General features: G+C 34.2%; 1 long non-coding RNA gene across 1 annotated transcript; it reads left to right on the forward strand.

The window, feature by feature from the left end:
- Positions 1-1,122: 1,122 nt before the first annotated feature.
- Positions 1,123-23,243, forward strand: LOC143248529 (uncharacterized). The gene is made up of 2 exons (XR_013027038.1): positions 1,123-1,326; positions 22,643-23,243. It is a non-coding gene; the product is annotated as an uncharacterized LOC143248529 (long non-coding RNA).
- The last annotated feature ends 1,604 nt before the right edge of the window (positions 23,244-24,847 follow it).

Consider the following 24,847-nt stretch of genomic DNA (forward strand, 5'->3'; position numbering starts at 1 on the left):
CGCGCACCTCGTGGCCTACTTCTATGAAAACGCCCATAGCCAAAGGGAGGGACTTCGAAAGACTGAAACATAAATGCATGAAGTTTTGACTGTTCGTTCCACTGAGAAACGAAGTTTTTATTATACAGTATATGTGTCGTAGTGTTTTACATTTAACTAGCGTAATTTAGCGTATTATAACTTCAAATAAATTGATATAAACCATCCAACTTGATACACCCGGAATGTATTATCACAAGTTATATTATCATTTCATTTATCCTTGATTAAATCGTATTATATTTCGGTTCGAAAAGTTGGAAGTAGTTTGTAACAGATATTTGTTTATGATTATACTGAACGTCTTAATAAAACCATAAATATGATTCTATTTAGAGCAGAGCTAGATTGGGATGTCTGCTGTCTGCAGCGAGGGGAGTTGAACCCTGAATTTTTGAGTTGTAAATCCGTAAACTCACCGCTGCCCCGGAGGGTGTGTGTGTTTGTGGTTTTCTTATAGCAAAGCCACACCGGGCTATCTGCTCAGCCCACCGAGGGGAATCGAACCCCTAATTTTAGCGTTGTAAATCCGCTGTACTAGCGAAACCACAGCCAAGGGAACGGGCTTGGAGAAATCAGGACTATTTTGTTTGTTTTGGAATTTCGCACAAAGCTACTCGAGGGCTATCTGTGCTAGCCGTCCCTAATTTAGCGGTGTAAGACTAGAGGGAAGGCAGCTAGTCATCACCACCCACCGCTAACTCTTGGGCTACTCTTTACCAACGAATAGTGGGATTGACCGTAACATTATACACCCCCACGGCTGGGAGGGCGAGCATGTTTAGCGCGACGCGGGCGCGAACCCGCGACCCTCGGATTACGAGTCGCACGCCTTACGCGCTGGCCATGCCAGGCCAAATCAGGACTAGAAACAAAACGTACGCCAATGCACTTCAACAAATAGATAAATGGGTAAAAATTATTGATATAAATATTTTAAACAACCTGTAAAAACATGGGATAAAAATATTTAAAGCATAATACACAAAACTTCTAAAGAGGTGTTCACAATAATATAAATAAAAAAATAAAATTATATGTCAATAACGAATAAAAGTAGAACAGTCGAACTGCATTAGAACTGTCGCTAGGTGGAGACAGAAGAATAGCTGCCTGCTCCACCCAAACCGTTTTTTTTTCAAGAAATGTAGAGCACGTGGTTAATGGACTACTTTTATTCGAAATTAACATGCACAAAATTGAAATCAACCATTTTTTTTAATCATTTCTCATAACTGCCAAGTTCTTCTGTTTATCAACTTACAATATTGCTACGTCATCTAAAGGGTGAGTCCTTTACAGAAATTAATGTACATATATGCTTTACCCTCGAAGAAAACCTGGCTCAAATGGCGTCACTGTCCAATATTGCGAAATAAACTTAGTTAGGCTTGTGAAATAAACTTAAATTAGTGAAATAAACTTAGTTAGGCTTGTGAAATAAACTTAGGTTTGTGAAATAAACTTAAATTATTGAAATAAACTTAGTTAGGCTTGTGAAATAAACTTAGGTTTGTGAAATAAACTTAAATTAGTGAAATAAACTTAGTTAGGCTTGTGAAATAAACTTAGGTTTGTGAAATAAAGTTAAATTAGTTAAATAAACTTAAATTAGTTAAATAAACTTAGACAAGGGAAATAAACTTAGTTAGACTAGAGAAATAAAATTAGTTAGACTAGTGAAATAAACTTAGTTAGACTACTGAAATAAACTTAGACTAGGGAATAAACTTCGTTAAGCTTGTGAAATAAACTTAGTTAGGTTTGTGATATAAACTTAGTTAGACTAGGGAAATAAACTTAAATTACTGAAATAAACTTAGGTTTGTCAAATAAACTTATGTTTGTGAAATAAACACTTACTTTCATCTCCTTATGTATAGAAAAATAACACATAGAAATACGTATATAAGCTGTATAGAACAAACACTGCTAAGTGAAGGTATTTATGTATAGAAATATACAGCCATAAATACGTGTATAAACTTTGTACAACATACACTGGTACGTTAAGCTCCTTAGGTATGTGAAGATAGAGACAGAAATACGTGTATAAACTGTATAGAACCAATATTGTTACGTTAAGGTTCTTATGTATATAGAGATACAGCTAGAAAAACGTATATCATCTGTCTAGAACAAACACTTTCACGTTAACGTCCTTATGTATATAAAGATGCGGACAGAAATACTAAATTGTGAAGAACAAACACTGTTAGGTTAAGATTTTTACATATAAAAATATACAGCCACAAATGCGTGTATAAACTGCAAAAAAACTGTAATGTTAGGGTTCTTATTTATATAAAGACACAGAGGAAAATATCTATATAAATTGTATAGAATTACGTCAAAGTCTATGTATATAAAGATACAGCCACAGATACGTATATGAACTTTCTAGAACAGACACAGTGACATTAAGGTAATTATGCATATAAAGACATAGCCGGAAATATATATAAACTGTATAAAACAACCACTCTTAAGTTAAGGTATTTGTGTACGTAAATATCTAATCAGAAACACGAGTATAAACTGTGTAGTACAAATACTGTTAAGGTCCGTATGTATACAAATATACAACCAGGAATATGTGCATACACTTTGTACAACAAATACTGTTACGTTGATGTCCTTATGTATATAAAGATACAGATAGAAATACGTATATGAACTGTGAAAAAAAAAACACTAAGAATTACGTATACGTTAAGGTCCTTAGGTATGTAAAGATACCGCCAGAATTACGTATATGAACTGTGAAAAACAAACACTGTTACGTAGAGGTCCTTAAATATGTAAAGATAGAGCCAGAAATACGTGTATAAACTGTACAGAACAAACAGACTTACGTTAAGATCATTACGTATAGAGAGAGAGTTAGAAACACGTGTATAAACTGTATACAACAAACAGACTTACGTTAAGATCATTACGTATAGAGAAATAGTCAGAAACACGTGTATAAACTGTATAGAACAAACAGACTTACGTTAAGATCATTACGAAAAGAGAAATAGTCAGAAACACGTATATAAACTGTATAGAACAAACAGACTTACGTTACGATCATTACGTATAGAGAAATAGCCAGAAATACGTGTATAAACTGTATAGAACAAACAGACTTACGTTAAGATCATTACGTATAGAGAAATAGCCAGAAATACGTGTACAAACTGTATAGAACAAACAGACTTACGTTAAGATCATTACGTATAGAGAGATAGTCAGAAACACGTGTATAAACTGTATAGAACAAACAGACTTACGTTAAGATCATTACGTATAGAGAAATAGCCAGAAATACGTGTACAAACTGTATAGAACAAACAGACTTACATTAAGATCATTACGTATAGAGAGTTAGAAACACGTGTATAAACTGTATAAAACAAATAGACTTACGTTAAGATCATTACGTATAGAGAGAGTTAGAAACACGTGTATAAACTGTATACAACAAACAGACTTACGTTAAGATCATTACGTATAGAGAGTTAGAAACACGGGTATAAACTGTATAGAACAAATAGACTTACGTTAAGATCATTACGTATAGAGAGAGAGTCAGAAACACGTGTATAAACTGTATAGAACAAATAGACTTACGTTAAGATCATTACGTATAGAGAGAGTTAGAAACACGTGTATAAACTGTATAAAACAAATAGACTTACGTTAAGATCATTACGTATAGAGAGAGAGTTAGAAACACGTGTATAAACTGTATACAACAAACAGACTTACGTTAAGATCATTACGTATAGAGAGAGAGTTAGAAACACGGGTATAAACTGTATAGAACAAATAGACTTACGTTAAGATCATTACGTATAGAGAGAGAGTCAGAAACACGTGTATAAACTGTATAGAACAAATAGACTTACGTTAAGATCATTACGTATAGAGAAATAGTCAGAAACACGTATATAAACTGTGCAGAACAAACAGACTTACGTTAATGTTCTTAAGTATAGAACGGCACAGCCAGAGATACAGTCAGAAATACCTGTATCAACTTTGTACAACTAACACTGGCACATTAATGTTCTCATGTATAGAACGATACAGACAGAAATACGTATATAATTCGTGTAAAACAAACACTGCTACGCATTTGTGGGTGTATATTTACAAACATAAAGAACTTAACAGTGTTTGTTCTACACAATTTTATATAAGTGTTTCTGGCTTATCATTCTATACATAAAGATCATAACGTTACAGTGTTTGTTATACACAACTTATATACGTATTTTTGGCTGTGTTTTTCTACACATAAGTAAATTAATGTAACAGGGTTTGTTCTATACAGTGTATATAGAGGTATTTCCCGCTGTATCTTTATATACATACGGGCCTTAATATAACAGTGTTTGTTCTATACACTTTATATAGATATTTCCGTCTCTATCTTTATATACGTAAAGACAATAACGTAACACTGTTTGTTCTACACAGTTTATATACGTTTATATATGTACCTTCATATACATAACCTTAATGTAACAGCGTTTGTTCTTCATGGTTTGTATACGTATTTCTCTCTGTAACTTTATATACATAAGACTTTAATGTGACAATGTTTGTCCTAGATAGTTGATATTCGTATTTCTGTCTGTATACATTTCTATACATAAAAACCTTAATGTGACAGTGTTTGTTCTACACACTTTATATACGTATTTCTGTCTCTATATTTGAATACATAAAGACCTTAACGTAAAAGTGTTTGTTCTACAACAATTGATATATGTATCTCTTTGTATCTTTATACACGAAAGATTTTAACGTAACAGTATCTTTATTTTCGTAAAGACCTAAATGTAACATTAATTGTTCAATACAGCTCATTTACGTATTTCTGGATCTATCTTTATATACATAAGGACCTTAACGAGCCACTGTTGTACAAAATTTATACTCGTATTTCTGGCTGTATATTTGTATAGATAAATGTCTTAAATTAACAGTACCTTTTCTATACAGTTCATATACGGATCTCTGGCTGTATCTCTATATACATAAGAACAGTAATGTAACAGGGTTTGTTTTATACAGTTTATATAGGTATTTTAGACTTATTCTTACATACATAAGGTACTTAAGGTAACATTGTTTGTTCTACACAGATTATATACATGTTTCTAGCGTTATCTTTCTATGCACGAGAACAATAACGTAGCAGTCAGTGTTTGTGCTACTCAGTTTATATACGTATTTCTGGCTCTATCTTTATATACATATTGATATTAATGTAACAGTGTTTGTGCTATACAGTACTTATACGTATTTCAGTCTGTATCTTTATATACGTAAGGATATTAATGTAACAGTATTTGTTGTACAAAGTTTCTGCACTATTTCTAGCTTTATATTTGAATATATAAAGATACATGCTGAAATACGTATATAAACTGTGTAGAACAAACACTGTTACGTTGTGGTGCTTATATATAGAAAGATACAGCCTGAAATACGTAAATAATATATGTAGAACAAACAATCTTAAGTAAAGATCTTTATGTACAGGAATACGAGTATAAAATGTGTAGAACTAATAGTTACGTTATCTTCCATGTGTGTAGAGAGAAACAGCCAGAAATACGTATATAAACTGTATAGCACAAATACTCTTATGTTAAGGTTCTTATGTAAAAAGAGATACAGCCTGAGATACTTATATAAACCGTTATGTTGAGATTCTTATGTATATAAAGATACAGACAGAAACACGTGTATAAACTTTGTTAAACAAGTAATGTTACGTCCTCATGCATATGAATATCCAGACCAAAACACGTATATAAAAGTATAGAACAAACACTTTTACGTTAAATTCCTTTTGTATATAAAGATACAATCAGAAATACGTATCTAATCTGTGTAGGATAAACATTGTTAAGATAATGTCTTTATGTATAGAAAGATACATCCAGAAATAAGCATATATACTGTGTAGAAGTAACACTGTTGCGTTAAGACTCTTAGATATATATATATATATACAGACAGAAATACGTATATAAACTGTACAGAATAAACATTGTTGCATAAAGGTCATTATGTATACAAATATAAATCAGAAATACGTATATAAATTGTGTTGACCAAAGACAGTTATCTTAAGGTAATTACGTATATAAAGATAGAGCCGGAAATAGGTATATAAACTTTATACAACTGTTACGTTAAGATCCTCATGTATTTAAATATACAGCCCGAAATACGTATATGAACTGTGTAGGTCAAACACTGTTACGTTAAGGTCCTTATGTGTGTAAAAGTACACCATGAAATATGTATAAAACTGTGCAGAACAAACATGGTCACGTTAAGGTCTTTAGGTATGTAAAGATACAGCCAGAATTACGTATATAAACTGTATAGAACAAGCACTCTCACCTTAAGGTCCTTATGTATCAAATGATACAGCCAGAAATACGTATACAAGATGAGTAGAACAAACACTGTTACGTTAAGGTCCTTATATATAAAAGATACAGCCAGAAATACCTTTACATACACTGTGTAGAACAAACACTCTAACGTTAAGTCCCTAATGCATTTAAATATACAGCCACAAATGCGTATATAAAGTGAGAACAAACATTGTTACGCTATGGTAATTAGTTAGAGAAAGACGTAGGCAAAAACATGTACATAAACTGTATAGAACAAACACTGTTATGTTAAGGTTCTTATGAACATAAAGATACAGACGGAAATACGCATATAAACTGGGAAGAACAAACACTGTTAAGTTAAAGTCTTTATGGATGTAAATATCCAGTCTAAAACACGTGTATAAACTGTGTAGGACAAACAATGTTACGTTAAGGTCCTTATGTATGTAGATATACAACCAGAAATACGTATATAAACTGTGTAGGACAAACAATGTTACGTTAAGGTCCTTATGTATGTAGAGATACAACCAGAAATACGTATATAAACTGTGTAGGACAAACACTGTTACGTTAAGGTCCTTATGTATGTAGAGATACAACCAGAAATACGTATATAAACTGTGTAGGACAAACACTGTTACGTTAAGGTCCTTATGTATGTAGAGATACAACCAGAAATACGTATATAAACTGTGTAGGACAAACACTGTTACGTTAAGGTCCTTATGTATGTAGAGATACAACCAGAAATACGTATATAAACTGTGTAGAACAAACACTGTTACGTTAAGGTCCTTATGTATGTCGAGATACAACCAGAAATACGTAATTAAACTGTTTAAAACGAACGCTGTTACGTTTACGTCCTTATATATATATATATATAAAGATACAGACAGAAATACGTATATAAAAGTGTTGAAGAAAGACTGTTGCGTTAAGGTCCTTATGTACGTAAATATACAGCGAGAAATACGTGAATATTTTGCTAAAGTAATTATGTACATATACAGCTGTAAATACGTATATGAACTGGGTAGAACTGTTACGTTAAGGTTCTTACGTATAGAAAGCTGCAGACAGAAATACGTATATAAACAATGTAGTACAAACACTGTTAAGGTCTTTATGTATGTAAAGATAGAAACAGAAATACTTATATAAACTGTATAGAGAAAACACTGTCACATTAAGGTCGTTATGCATGTAAAGACAGAAACAGAAATACTTATATAAACTGTATAGAGAAAACAATGTTACATTAAGGTCGTTATGTATGTAAAGATAGAAACAGAAATACTTATATAAACAGAAATACTTATATAAACTGTATAGAGAAAACAATGTCACAGTAATGTCGTTATGTATGTAAAGATACAGACAGGTGTACTATTATAAACTGTGCAGAACAAACACTGTTACGTTAAGGTACTTACGTATGTAAACTGTGTAAAAGAAACACTGTTGCGTTGAGGTCCTTATGTATATAAATATAGAGCCAGAGATATGTATATAAAATGTGCAGAACAAACGCCGCTAGGTTAATGTTTTTTTATAGATAAAAATATACCGCAAGAAATACGTGTATAAACTGTGTAGAAGAAACAATTACATTAAGGTCCTTATGTATATAAAGATACAGTCAGACATATGTATATAAAGATACAGTCAGATATATGTATATAAACTGTGTTGAAAAAAGACAATTACATTAATTAAGGTTCTTATGTATATAAAGATAGAGCAGGAAATTCCGATACATACACAGAGTAGAAGAAATCCTGTTTCGTTTAGGTTCTTATGTATATAAATATACAGCAGGAAATTCCGATATATACACAGGGTAGAACAAATCCTGTTTCGTTAAGGTTCTTATGTATATAAAGATACAGCAAAACATTCCGATATATACACAGGGTAAAACAAATCTTTTTTCGTTAAAGTTCTTATGTATATAAAGATACAGCAGGAAATTCCGATATATACACAGGGTAGAACAAATCCTGTTTCGTTAAGGTTCTTATGTATATAAAGATACAGTCAGACATATGTATATAAACTGTGTTGAAAAAAGACAATTACATTAATTAAGGTTCTTATGTATATAAAGATACAGTCAGACATATGTGTATAAACTGTGTTGAAAAAAGACAATTACATTAATTAAGGTTCTTATGTATATAAAGATAGAGCAGGAAATTCCGATACATACACAGGGTAGAACAAATCCTGTTTCGTTAAGGTTCTTATGTATATAAAGATAGAGCAGGAAATTCCGATACATACACAGGGTAGAACAAATCCTGTTTCGTTAAGGTTCTTATGTATATAAATATACAGCAGGAAATTCCGATATATACACAGGGTAGAACAAATCCTGTTTCGTTAAGGTTCTTATGTATATAAAGATACAGCAAAACATTCCGATATATACACAGGGTAAAACAAATCTTTTTTCGTTAAGGTTCTTATGTATATAAAGATACAGCAGGAAATTCCGATATATACACAGGGTAGAACAAATCCTGTTTCGTTAAGGTTCTTATGTATATAAAGATACAGCAGGAAATTCCGATATATACACAGGGTAGAACAAATCCTGTTTCGTTAAGGTTCTTATGTATATAAAGATACAGCAGGAAATTCCGATATATACACAGGATAGAACAAATCCTGTTTCGTTAAGGTTCTTATGTATATAAAGATACAGCAAAACATTCCGTTATATACACAGGGTAGAACAAATCCTGTTTCGTTAAGGTTCTTATGTATATAAAGATACAGTCAGACATATGTATATAAACTGTGTTGAAAAAAGACAATTACATTAATTAAGGTTCTTATGTATATAAAGATACAGTCAGACATATGTGTATAAACTGTGTTGAAAAAAGACAATTACATTAATTAAGGTTCTTATGTATATAAAGATAGAGCAGGAAATTCCGATACATACACAGGGTAGAACAAATCCTGTTTCGTTAAGGTTCTTATGTATATAAAGATAGAGCAGGAAATTCCGATACATACACAGGGTAGAACAAATCCTGTTTCGTTAAGGTTCTTATGTATATAAAGATACAGCAGGAAATTCCGATATATACACAGGGTAGAACAAATCCTGTTTCGTTAAGGTTCTTATGTATATAAAGATACAGCAAAACATTCCGATATATACACAGGGTAAAACAAATCTTTTTTCGTTAAGGTTCTTATGTATATAAAGATACAGCAGGAAATTCCGATATATACACAGGGTAGAACAAATCCTGTTTCGTTAAGGTTCTTATGTATATAAAGATACAGCAGGAAATTCCGATATATACACAGGGTAGAACAAATCCTGTTTCGTTAAGGTTCTTATGTATATAAAGATACAGCAGGAAATTCCGATATATACACAGGATAGAACAAATCCTGTTTCGTTAAGGTTCTTATGTATATAAAGATACAGCAAAACATTCCGATATATACACAGGGTAGAACAAATCCTGTTTCGTTAAGGTTCTTATGTATATAAAGATACAGCAAAACATTCCGATATATACACAGGGTAGAACAAATCCTGTTTCGTTAAGGTTCTTATGTATACAAAGATACAGCAGGAAATTCCGATATATACACAGGGTAGAACAAATCCTGTTTCGCTAAGGTTCTTATGTATATAAAGATACAGCAGGAAATTCCGATATATGCACAGGATAGAACAAACCTGTTTCGTTAAGGTTCTTATGTATATAAAGATACAGCAGGAAATTCCGATATATACACAGGGTAGAACAAATCCTGTTTCGTTAAGGTTCTTATGTATATAAAGATACAGCAGGAAATTCCGATATATACACAGGGTAGAACAAATCCTGTTTCGTTAAGGTTCTTATGTATATAAAGATACAGTCAGACATATGTATATAAACTGTGTTGAAAAAAGACAATTACATTAATTAAGGTTCTTATGTATATAAAGATAGAGCAGGAAATTCCGATACATACACAGGGTAGAACAAATCCTGTTTCGTTAAGGTTCTTATGTATATAAAGATACAGCAGGAAATTCCGATATATACACAGGGTAGAACAAATCCTGTTTCGTTAAGGTTCTTATGTATATAAAGATACAGCAGGAAATTCCGATATATACACAGGGTAGAACAAATCCTGTTTCGTTAAGGTTCTTATGTATATAAAGATACAGCAAAACATTCCGATATATACACAGGGTAAAACAAATCCTGTTTCGTTAAGGTTCTTATGTATATAAAGATACAGCAGGAAATTCCGATATATACACAGGGTAGAACAAATCCTGTTTCGTTAAGGTTCTTATGTATATAAAGATACAGCAGGAAATTCCGATATATACACAGGGTAGAACAAATCCTGTTTCGTTAAGGTTCTTATGTATATAAAGATACAGCAGGAAATTCCGATATATACACAGGATAGAACAAATCCTGTTTCGTTAAGGTTCTTATGTATATAAAGATACAGCAAAACATTCCGATATATACACAGGGTAGAACAAATCCTGTTTCGTTAAGGTTCTTATGTATATAAAGATACAGCAAAACATTCCGATATATACACAGGGTAGAACAAATCCTGTTTCGTTAAGGTTCTTATGTATACAAAGATACAGCAGGAAATTCCGATATATACACAGGGTAGAACAAATCCTGTTTCGCTAAGGTTCTTATGTATATAAAGATACAGCAGGAAATTCCGATATATGCACAGGATAGAACAAATCCTGTTTCGTTAAGGTTCTTATGTATACAAAGATACAGCAAAACATTCCGATATATACACAGGGTAAAACAAATCTTTTTTCGTTAAGGTTCTTATGTATATAAAGATACAGCAGGAAATTCCGATATATACACAGGGTAGAACAAATCCTGTTTCGTTAAGGTTCTTATGTATATAAAGATACAGCAGGAAATTCCGATATATGCACAGGATAGAACAAATCCTGTTTCGTTAAGGTTCTTATGTATATAAAGATACAGCAGGAAATTCCGATATATACACAGGGTAGAACAAATCCTGTTTCGTTAAGGTTCTTATGTATATAAAGATACAGCAGGAAATTCCGATATATACACAGGGTAGAACAAATCCTGTTTCGTTAAGGTTCTTATGTATATAAAGATACAGCAAAACATTCCGATATATACACAGGGTAAAACAAATCCTGTTTCGTTAAGGTTCTTATGTATATAAAGATACAGCAGGAAATTCCGATATATACACAGGATAGAACAAATCCTGTTTCGTTAAGGTTCTTATGTATATAAAGATACAGCAAAACATTCCGATATATACACAGGGTAGAACAAATCCTGTTTCGTTAAGGTTTGTATGTATATAAAGATACAGCAAAACATTCCGATATATACACAGGGTAGAACAAATCCTGTTTCGTTAAGGTTCTTATGTATACAAAGATACAGCAGGAAATTCCGATATATACACAGGGTAGAACAAATCCTGTTTCGCTAAGGTTCTTATGTATATAAAGATACAGCAGGAAATTCCGATATATGCACAGGGTAGAACAAATCCTGTTTCGTTAAGGTTCTTATGTATATAAAGATACAGCAGGAAATTCCGATATATACACAGGGTAGAACAAATCCTGTTTCGTTAAGGTTCTTATGTATACAAAGATACAGCAGGAAATTCCGATATATACACAGGGTAGAACAAATCCTGTTTCGTTAAGGTTTTTATGTATATAAATATACAGCAGGAAATTCCGATATATACACAGGGTAGAACAAATCCTGTTTCGTTAAGGTTCTTATCTATATAAAGGTACAGCAGGAAATTCCGATTTATACACAGGGTAGAACAAATTCTGTTTCGTTAAGGTTCTTATGTATACAAAGATACAGCAGGAAATTCCGATATATACACAGGGTAGAACAAATCCTGTTTCGTTAAGGTTCTTATGTATATAAAGATACAGCGGAAAATTACGATATATACACAGGGTAGAACAAATCCTGTTTCGTTAAGGTTCTTATGTACATAAAGATACAGCAGGAAATTTCGATATATACACAGCGTAGAACAAATCCTGTTTCGTTAAGGTTCTTATGTATATAAAGATACAGCAGGAAATTCCGATATATACACAGGGTAGAACAAATCCTGTTTCTTTAAGGTTCTTATATATAGAAACATACAGCAAGAAATGCGTGTATGAACTGTGTAGGACAAACACTGTTAAGATAAGGTCCTTATGCATAGTATGATACAGTCAGAAACACGTATATAAACTCTGTATAACATACGCTGCTACGTTGAGGTTCTTGTTTATATAAAGATACAGCCTGAAATACCTATGAAAACTATGTACAAAAACTCTTAGGATAAGGTCTTATATATAATAATATACAGCCAAAAATATGTTTGAAACTGCGTAGGACAAATACTGTTAAGATAAAGGTCTTATGTATGTAAAAATACAGCCAGAAATATATATGTAAACACTGTTTTGTTATTGAATGTTAATTTTAGTTATTGGTTCACGACTTGTTATAAGTGTCATTCAGGAAAAGACAGACCACAATTTCACCACAGATGGTGTTAAACAGATTTCCTCTCTCTACTGTATAACATCAAATGTAAGGATAGCTAAAGTACACCTTTTCTAGCTTGGGAAGAACGTTTTACAAACAAACAAACAATTTACGTACTAGTAACATAGCCACTCTTTACATTACTACAGTATCCAGCTTCACTTTACGTACCAGTAACATAGCCACTTTTTACATTACTACAGTATCCAGGTTCACTTTACGTACCAGTAACATAGCGACTCTTTACATTACTACAGTATCCAGGTTCACTTTAGGTACAAGTAGCATAGCCACTCTTTACATTACTAGAGTATCCAGGTTCACTTTACGTACCAGTAACATAGCCACTCTTTACATTACTACAGTATTCAGGTTCACTTTACGTACTAGTAACATATCCACTTTTTACATTACTACAGTATCCAGGTTCACTTTACGTACTAGTAACATAGCCACTCTTTACATTACTTCAGTATCCAGGTTCACTTTACGTACTAGTAACACAGCCACTCTTTACATTACTACAGTATCCAGGTTCACTTTACGTACTAGTAACATAGCCACTCTTTACATTACTACAGTATCCAGGTTCACTTTACGTACTTGTAACACAGCCACTCTTTACATTACTACAGTATCCAGGTTCACTTTACGTACTAGTAACATAGCCACTCTTTACATTACTACAGTATCCAGGTTCACTTTACGTACTTGTAACACAGCCACTCTTTACATTACTACAGTATCCAGGTTCACTTTACGTACTAGTAACGTAGCCACTCTTTACATTACGATAGTATTCAGGTTCACTTTACGTACTAGTAACGTAGCCACTCTTTACATTACTACAGTATCCAGGTTCACTTTACGTACTAGTAACATAGCCAGTCTTTACATTACTACAGTATCCAGGTTCACTTTACGTACTTGTAACACAGCCACTCTTTACATTACTACAGTATCCAGGTTCACTTTACGTACTAGTAACATAGCCACTCTTTACATTACTTCAGTATCCAGGTTCACTTTACGTACTAGTGACATAGCCACTCTTTACATTACTACAGTATTCAGGTTCACTTTACGTACTAGTAACATAGCCAGTCTTTACATTACTACACTATCCAGGTTCACTTTACGTACTTGTAACACAGCCACTTTTTACATTACTACAGTATTCAGGTACACTTTACGTATTAGTAACGTAGCCACTCTTTACATTACTACAGTATCCAGGTTCACTTTACGAACTAGTAACATAGACACTCTTTACATTACTACAGTATCCAGGTTCACTTTACGTACTAGTAACATAGCCACTCTTTACATTACTTCAGTATCCAGGTTCACTTTACGTACTAGTAACATAGCCACTCTTTACATTACTACAGTATCCAGGTTCACTTTACGTACTAGTAACATAGCCAGTCTTTACATTACTTCAGTATCCAGATTCACTTTACGGACTAGTAACATAGCCACTCTTTACATTACTACAGTATCCAGGTTCACTTTACGTACCAGTAACATAGCCACTCTTTACATTACTTCAGTATTCAGGTTCACTTTACATACTAGTAACATAGCCACTCTTTACATTACTACAGTATCCAGGTTCACTTTACCTACCAGTAACACAGCCACTCTTTACATTACGATATTATTCAGGTTCACTTTACGTACTAGTAACATAGCCACTCTTTACATTACTTCAGTATTCAGGTTCACTTTACATACTAGTAACATAGACACTTTTTACATTACTACAGTATCCAGGTTCACTTTACCTACCAGTAACACAGCCACTCTTTACATTACGATATTATTCAGGTTCACTTTACGTACTAGTAACATAGCCAGTCTTTACATTACTACAGTATCCAGGTTCACTTTACGTACTTGTAACACAGCCACTCTTTACATTACTACAGTATCCAGGTACACTTTACGTACTAGTAACATAGCCACTCTTTACATTACTACAGTATCCAGGTTCACTTTACGTACTAGTAACATAGCCAGTCTTTACACTACTACAGTATCCAGGTTCACTTTACGTACTTGTAACACAGCCACTCTTTACATTACGATATTATTCAGGTTCACTTTGCGTACTAGTAACATAGCCACTCTTTACATGACTAAAGTATCCAGGTTCACTTTACGTACTAGTAACATAGCCACTCTTTACATTACTACAGTATTCAGGTTCACTTTACGTACTAGTAACATAGCCACTTTTTACATTACTACAGTATTCAGGTACACTTTACGTACCAGTAACGTAGCCACTTTTTACATTACTACAGTATTCAGGATCACTTTACGTATTAGTACCATAGACACTCTTTACATTACTACAGTATCCAGGTACACTTTACGTATTAGTAACGTAGCCACTCTTTACATTACTACAGTATCCAGGTTCACTTTACGAACTAGTAACATAGCCACTCTTTACATTACTACAGTATCCAGGTTCACTTTACGTACTAGTAACATAGCCATTCTTTACATTACTTCAGTATCCAGGTTCACTTTACGTACTAGTAACATAGCCACTCTTTACATTACTACAGTGTCCAGGTTCACTTTACGTACTAGTAACGTAGGCACTCTTTACATTACTACAGTATCCAAGTACACTTTACGTACTAGTAACGTAGCCACTCTTTACATTACTACAGTATCCAGGTTCACTTTACGTACTAGTAACATAGCCACTCTTTACATTACTACAGTATCCAGGTTCACTTTACGTACTAGTGACATAGCCACTCTTTACATTACTATAGTATCCAGGTTCACTTTACGTACTAGTAACATAGCCAGTCTTTACATTACTACAGTATCCAGGTTCACTTTACGTACTAGTAACATAGCCAGTCTTTACATTACTACAGTATCCAGGTTCACTTTACGTACTTGTAACACAGCCACTCTTTACATTACTTCAGTATCCAGGTTCACTTTACGTACTAGTAACAGAGCCACTCTTTACATTACTACAGTATCCAAGTACACTTTACGTACTAGTAACGTAGCCACTCTTTACATTACGATATTATTCAGGTTCACTTTACATGCTAGTAACATAGCGACTCTTTACATTACTACAGTATCCAGGTTCACTTTACGTACTAGTAACATAGCCACTCTTTACACTTCTGCAATATCCAAGTTCACTTTTTATGCTAGTGACATAGCCACTCTTTGCCTTACTGCTGTATCCAGTTTCACTTTACGTACTAGTAACATAGCCACTCTTTGCCTTACTGCTGTATCCAGGTTCACTTTACATACTAGTGACATAGCCACTCTTTGCCTTTCTTCTGTATCCAGGCTCACTTTACATACTAGTGACATAACCACTCTTTACTTTACTGCTGTATCCAGGTTCAATTTACATATTATTGACATATCTATTGTTTATATTACCACAGTATCCAGGTTCACTTTACATACAAGTGACATACCCACTCTTTACCTTACTGCTGTATCCAGGTTCACTTTACATACTAGTGACATATCTACTCTTTACCTTACGATAATATTCAAGTTAACTTTACATACTAGTAACATAGCCACTCTTTACATTACTTCAGTATCCAGGTTCACTTTACGTACTTGTAACTCAGCCACTTTTTACATTAATACAGTATCCAGGTTCACTTTACGTACTAGTAACGTAGCCACTCTTTACATTACTACAGTATCCAGGTTCACTTTACGTACTTGTAACACAGCCACACTTTACATTACTACAGTATCCAGGTTCACTTTACGTACTAGTAACATAGCCACTCTTTACATTACTACAGTATCCAGGTTCACTTTACGTACTAGTAACATAGCCAGCCTTTACATTACTACAGTATCCAGGTTCACTTTACGTACTTGTAACACAGCCACTCTTTACATTACGATATTATTCAGGTTCACTTTGCGTACTAGTAACATAGCCACTCTTTACATGACTACAGTATCCAGGTTCACTTTACGTACTAGTAACGTAGCCACTCTTTACATTACTACAGTATCCAGGTTCACTTTACGAACTAGTAACATAGCCACTCTTTACATTACTACAGTATCCAGGTTCACTTTACGTACTAGTGACATAGCCACTCTTTACATTACTACAGTATTCAGGTTCACTTTACGTACTAGTGACATAGCCACTCTTTACATTACTACTGTATCCAGATTCACTTTACGTACTAGTAACACAGCCACTCTTTACATTACTACAGTATCCAGGTTCACTTTACGTACTAATAACGTAGCCACTCTTTACATTACTACAGTATTCAGGTTCACTTTACGTACTAGTGACATAGCCACTCTTTACATTACTACAGTATCCAAGTACACTTTACGTACTAGTAACGTAGCCACTCTTTACATTACTACAGTATTCAGGTTCACTTTACGTACTAGTAACATAGCCACTCTTTACATTACTACAGTATTCAGGTTCACTTTACGTACTAGTAACATAGCCACTCTTTACATTACTACAGTATTCAGGTACACCTTACGTATTAGTAACGTAGCCACTCTTTACATTACTACAGTATCCAGGTTCACTTTACGAACTAGTAACATATCCACTCTTTACATTACTACAGTATTCAGGTTCACTTTACGTACTAGTAACATAGCCACTCTTTACATTACTACATTATCCAGGTTCACTTTACGTAGTACTAACATAGCCACTTTTTTTACATTACTACAGTATTCAGGTACACTTTACGTATTAGTAACGTAGCCACTCTTTACATTACTACAGTATCCAGGTTCACTTTACGAACTAGTAACATAGACACTCTTTACATTACTACAGTATTCAGGTTCACTTTACGTACTTGTAACACAGCCACTCTTTACATTACTTCAGTATCCAGGTTCACTTTACGTACTAGTAACAGAGCCACTCTTTACATTACTACAGTATCCAAGTACACTTTACGTACTAGTAACGTAGCCACTCTTTACATTACGATATTATTCAGGTTCACTTTACGTGCTAGTAACATAGCGACTCTTTACATTACTACAGTATCCAGGTTCACTTTACGTACTAGTAACATAGCCACTCTTTACATTCTGCAATATCCAGGTTCACTTTTATGCTAGTGACATAGCACTCTTTGCCTTTACTGCTGTATCCAGTTTCACTTTACGTACTAGTAACATAGCCACTCTTTACATTACTGCTGTATCCAGGTTCACTTTACATACTAGTGACATAGCCACTCTTTACCTACCTGTATCCAGGCTCACTTTACATACTAGTGACATAACCACTCTTTACTTTACTGTTGTATCCAGGTTCAATTTACATATTATTGACATATCTATTGTTTATATTACCACAGTATCCAGGTTCACTTTACATACAAGTGACATACCCACTCTTTACCTTACTGCTGTATCCAGGTTCACTTTACATACTAGTGACATATCTACTCTTTACCTTACGATAATATTCAAGTTAACTTTACATACTAGTAACATAGCCACTCTTTACATTACTTCAGTATCCAGGTTCACTTTACGTACTTGTAACTCAGCCACTTTTTACATTAATACAGTATCCAGGTTCACTTTACGTACTAGTAACGTAGCCACTCTTTACATTACTACAGTATCCAGGTTCACTTTACGTACTAGTAACATAGCCAGTCTTTACATTACTTCAGTATCCAGATTCACTTTACGGACTAGTAACATAGCCACTCTTTACATTACTACAGTATCCAGGTTCACTTTACGTACCAGTAACATAGCCACTCTTTACATTACTTCAGTATTCAGGTTCACTTTACATACTAGTAACATAGCCACTCTTTACATTACTACAGTATCCAGGTTCACTTTACCTACCAGTAACGCCACTTTTACATTACGATAACATAGGTTCCACGTACTAGTTACATAGCCACTACATTACTAGTATTCAGGTTCACTTTACATACTAGTAACATAGCCACTCTTTACATTACTACAGTATCCAGGTTCACTTTACGTACTAGTAACATAGCCACTCTTTACATTACTTCAGTATCCAGGTTCACTTTACGTACTAGTAACATAGCCACTCTTTACATTACTTCAGTATCCAGATTCTCTTTACATACTAGTAACATAGCCACTCTTTACATTACTACAGTATCCAGGTTCACTTTACGTACTAGTAACATAGCCACTCTTTACATTACTACAATATCCAGGTTCACTTTTCATGCTAGTGACATAGCCACTCTTTGCCTTACTGTTGTATCTAGTTTCACTTTACGTAGTAGTAACATAGCCACTCTTTGCCTTACTGCTTTATCCAGGTTCACTTTACATACTAGTGACATAGCCACTCTTTGCCTTTCTTCTGTATCCAGGCTCACTTTACATACTAGTGACATAACCACTCTTTACTTTAGTGCTGTATCCAGGTTCACTTTACATAGTAGTGACATACCCACTCTTTACCTTACTGCTGTATCCAGGTTCACTTTACATACTAGTGACATATCTACTCTTTACCTTACGATATTATTCAAGTTAACTTTACATACTAGTGATATGCCCACTATTTGCCTTACTGCTGTATCCAAGTTCACTTTACATACTTGTGACATAGCCACTTTTTACCTTACCACAGTATCCAGATAAGCTGATATTTGACGGTTAACCAAGTAAGTGTGAAGTGGAAGTACCAGAAATGTCATGTGCAGATTGAGATAAACACGTGTGAAGAACCATGTTTATTCATTAATGTAAATCGTGGTTGTTAACATTCTCAGTTACAAACTGACTGGTTGCAAGGTAAGAGAGAAAGATTCTATGAAGATACGTGATTAAGCCCTATATTTTCATGTTAGGCCCGTAAACTTATCTCTGATCTTACATTGCTCATTATGCTTTTGTGAAATCTAAGTCAGAGTAAATAAACTTGAATTACAAGTCTTTTAATGGAACTGGGCTTGGCATAGCTTATTGGTTAGCGTGACTGTGAAATCCCACTATTCGATTAGAATAGCCGAAGAGTTGGCAGTGGTATTTAATGACATGTTGTAAATTCGGAACAGCAATGTGAAAAATATCAATAAAGGACTCCTGGACTGTCAAAGTTCATTAGGGCTTACAACATACTGTGTTTAAGGATCAAACAGCCGATAAAACACGAAAATATTGTGGCCTAAAAGTTTAACCCTAAAACTACTATGATTTGATGATGAAAAGAAAAGGTAACTTGATTTCAAACTTCTAAGGACTATTTCAGATTGTAGGTTATTTACAAAAGTTTTAAGGACTGGTTCAGATCATGAATTGGTTTAGAATAGTTAAGAACTGATTCAGGTTGTGGGTGTCGTTCACTTAATCTACTTAACTGTAGATTTGTTTAAAGTTTCTGAAGGCTGGCTCAGATTACAGGTTGACTTGTAACTTCAAAGGGATAGTTTAGATTGTGAGTCGGTACAAACTCATAATGACTGTTTCATATTGTAAGTTGGTTTTAAATTTTAATAACTTGTTCTAATTGCAAGTTGATTTCAAATGTTATTCCTCATTCAAAGTAAATAATGACTTCAGTCTTCTGGTTAAGATTTAGTTTGTTTGTTTTTTTAAAGATAAACTACATTTGGTTCGTTCAACCTGTACATTTTCACGATGTGTTTAGAAATATTCCACTGACGTGCCTTATATTGTGAACAACAAAAATATAACAACTCGCTTCTTATTATTTCATAGCAACCAAATAAACGACACTAAATGTGTAGCAACATATTCCAAAAGGTAATTGGGATATAAAACTTTAAATAGCAAGAACTGACAGCTGAATATTGTTCATTTGATGCTAAACACAAAGAAAGACAATGGATTATGAGTATGATAATTCTGCTTTGAGTGTTAAATCCTACAGATTTAACGCTCAGACACTAGGAGTGAGATTAGAAGTAAATATTATGTAAGGTGGGCAAGTTCCCGTAAAATGTCTCCCGAATTAGATTTTTGTCCTTCAAATTGGATTTTATTTGATTTTCCAGAATTGTCCTGTTTTCAGGAATCGTATGCTGAAATAATAAAATGTGTTTAATTAATCGTATTTTAGCTTTTTTTTAAATCGTCTTATTTTTTTCACCAGATGTAGCTACGATCTATTTCATTCGATTTAATTTCAAAGGCAATAAAAAGTGCGCTGTGATCTAGTTATAAGTTTTGTCTTACAGTATTTCAAACCTTTTTTTCAGTGTCTTCTTATAAATAAGTCTAGAAAATAAAGTAAGAGTACATTAACAGATCTCGTGATGAAATAAAAATGTATTCTAAAACCAGCTGGTATGATTATTAATACTTTAATTGAAATAAAGTACAGAACAAGGTTTAAGCATCCTTAGGTTAACCTGAAGATGACCTGAGAAGGTCGAAATGTTGTTCTCTGGTTTATTAGTAAAAGTGTTAATACCTTACCGGCCGTCCTGAGATACATATTGATAGATCTTATTGTTAACACGTGACATTATTTGTTTGTTTGTTATTAAACGCAGAACTACACAATGGGCTACCTGCGTGTTGTTCTCACTACAAGACTGAAACGCGGATTTTATTGTGATAAACCTTCAGGCTTAGCTGAGCCATTGGAGGGAGGGAAAGTAATAGCGCGGACTTGAACTAGAACCGTATAATAGAGCGAAAGTCATAAGTCATTAGCTGAACTGAGCTAGTAATATATTTAAAGTGTTAACCAGTACACCAATAGTACATTTCTATAACAATAAGTTTTCAAGTTTTAACCTGTCAGTATGAAGAAAACGTGTGTTGTTTTTTTTTCGATTGCTTCCTGGTGTATCAGCGATGTTCAAGATTACCTTTGTAATAAATTAAGGGTTTGATCCATGCAGTGGACAAGACGTAGAAAACCAATTTTTAACTTGCTCTCAACAACAAACAGATATTATTTCTGATTAGCATAGTTTTAATCTTATACATTATTCAATGAAAGTATATTTCATTAAGATGTCAGTTCAGTTTGATGTGTTTCCTGTCAAAGTTTCTACTTTCACATGGGTGATAAACATCGACTACTAGATTAATCTGGAAAGTCACCTAAATTTTATTAGTTAAGAGTATAATAGGAAAATCCGTATGAACAAAACGTACAATTTGTTTTGTAACTTCGATTCTGTAGTAATTTTTTCATTGCTAATTCGAATTCCCTCCAACACGCCCAAAGGAAATCATTTCTTCGAAATAAACAAATGTAGTACAGTGAATTAATTTGAAACACCGAGAAACGTGAACCTACGTCATGCATTCATTGAAAGTTTTACGCACCACAAAAATGTAAAAAAACATAAAACATCAACTATGTTCCTGTGCTAATTTTTTCTACTCCAATTTTACTTGAACTCTTAAAGCACAGAATGCTTCAGATACGTAAACCAACTGGCGTGTTTAGTGTGATAGGCCTTGGCCTATATATAACGACTGATCATATATATTTATCACCTACGTAGGGAACAAGTACCGGCCGGTATTTTGCTGCGTTGTGTGTGTGTATATATATATATCTAAAGTTGAAATCCTTATTTACAGCACGAGATGATGGCTTCGTGACCTCAAGTTCCTCTTCGGTCATTAAAGAACATATTTTTTTATTGTACGACTTTCTACCAGACATTTGGTTTTACTTTATTAAAACGTTCAAACAACAAGATAACAAAATGTACGACTGCTGATTTTCGTTTCTTTGTGTGCTGAATTTCGTACAGAGCTACATGAAGGCTATCTGCACTAGTCGTCTTTAATTTTGAGGCGACAAAGTTAGAGAAGGACCACCTACTACCAACTTTTGAGATTCTCTTTTTCCAACGTATAATTAATTGACTGTCATATTATAGCGCCCCCACGAGTTAGGGTGGAAGCATGTTCGGGTACAAGATTCTATCCATCTCCAGATTGCGAGTCCAGCATCCGAACCACTAGGCCATGCCAGAATCCAGCACGTTCATCACTATCGTATGAAGTCAATAGTCGTTTGCACAAATCATAACTGATATTTATACAAATGTGTATAGCAAATACAAAACACAGATTATACGAGTAGCGTATTATAAAATGAAATAGATGTGTTGATTTTCTATGTATACATGCTGTATTTATCGAAACTACTGAATTAAATTTTTTTGAAATCAGTTTTGCTATGTATTAAATTCGTCACTGGTCTTAGTATTTTTCCAGGAAAGTAAGAAGGTTATAGAACTGCTGGAATACTGAGAAAGTCCACTCTTGAAAGTTCGTACCAATGATTGTTTATATTAACTCGCTGTTAAAAATAAGTCGATTTGTTTTATTTGTTACTAGCATAAAGTATCGTGCTATGTTGTGAGATTCTAATGTCTGAGTGTACCAGTCAAAGGTTTTCATTATTTTAGTAACTTCTATAGCTATGCACTAACTCATTTGTTTGTTTCCATTTTCCAAACATAACTCAAATTCAACCTTTTTTTAAAAAACAAATAGTTTTTATTCCTTCCAGTCTACCAATTCTACAAAACTTCTAATTCATATTTTTCTTCAAGTTCTGTGTTGGCGTTTCCTAAACTCGGTTCATTTTGACTTTTTAATTACAGCATTTCGATTTTTCTTCACATGTTGAAAAATATTATTTAGTGAGAAATCTCCAAGTGAGAATAAGAAGAACATGACACTTTTGTATAGACCTTCAAGAAGTAGAATTATAGGGCTATAGACCAAACCTGAAAAATAATACATGGATTCATACCCTAAAAATCCTCTTAGTATGTGTAGAAAGTTTCTAGGTCTCTAGGTTGTTTCCTTGTGGAGTCATGGCTTTCACACACACACACACACAGGGTTGTTTTTTTTTATCCTTTACCATTGAACCACATTCAATGACGAAGTAAAATGAAACTAAAATGAATAAAGGCCCTTAAAGAACATTGTGTATCTGTGTAGTGCTTGGAAGTGTATTCAGTGTGTAGTGCCTGGAAGTGTGATTCAGTGTGTAGTGCCTGGAAGTGCGTTCAGTGTGTAGTGCTTGGAAGTGCGTTCAGTGTGTAGTGCCTGGAAGTGTGATTCAGTGTGTGGTGCCTGGAAGAAGTGTCGTTTCAGTGTGTAGTGTCTGGAAGTGCGTTCAGTGTGTGTAGTGCTTAGAAGTGCGTTCAGTGTGTAGTGCCTGGAAGTGTGTTCAGTGTGTAGTGCCTGGAAGTGCTTAGAAGTGTGTTCAAGTGTGTGTGTAGTGCCTGGAAGTGTGTTCAGTGTGTAGTGCCTGGAAGTGCGTTCAGTGTGTAGTGCCTGGAAGTGCGTTCAGTGTGTAGTGCCTGGAAGTGTGTTCAGTGTGTAGTGCCTGGAAGTGTGATTCAGTGTGTAGTACCTGGAAGTGTCAGTTCAGTGTGTAGTGCCTGGAAGTGTGATTCTGTGTGTAGTGCCTGGAAGTGTGTTCAGTGTGTAGTGCCTGGAAGTGTGTTCAGTGTGTAGTGCCTGGAAGTGTGTTCAGTGTGTAGTGCCTGGAAGTGTGATTCAGTGTGTAGTGCCTGGAAGTGTGTTCAGTGTGTAGTGCCTGGAAGTGTGTTCAGTGTGATCCGTGCCCTGGAAGTGTGATCCAGTGCAGTGTCTAGTGTGTGTGCAGGTCCGGTGTTCAGCGGCCGTCCGAAGTGTCCAGTGCGGCGCCGGAGTGTGTCCTGGAAGTGTGCAGGTGCAGTGTGTGTGTGCTGGAAGGTGTTCAGTGTAGTAGTGGCTGGAAGTGTGTTCAGAAGTGCTGCAGGTGAGCGTCTGAAG

This window comes from Tachypleus tridentatus, chromosome 4 (assembly GCF_004210375.1).
Source record: "Tachypleus tridentatus isolate NWPU-2018 chromosome 4, ASM421037v1, whole genome shotgun sequence".
NCBI lineage: Eukaryota > Metazoa > Arthropoda > Merostomata > Xiphosura > Limulidae > Tachypleus > Tachypleus tridentatus.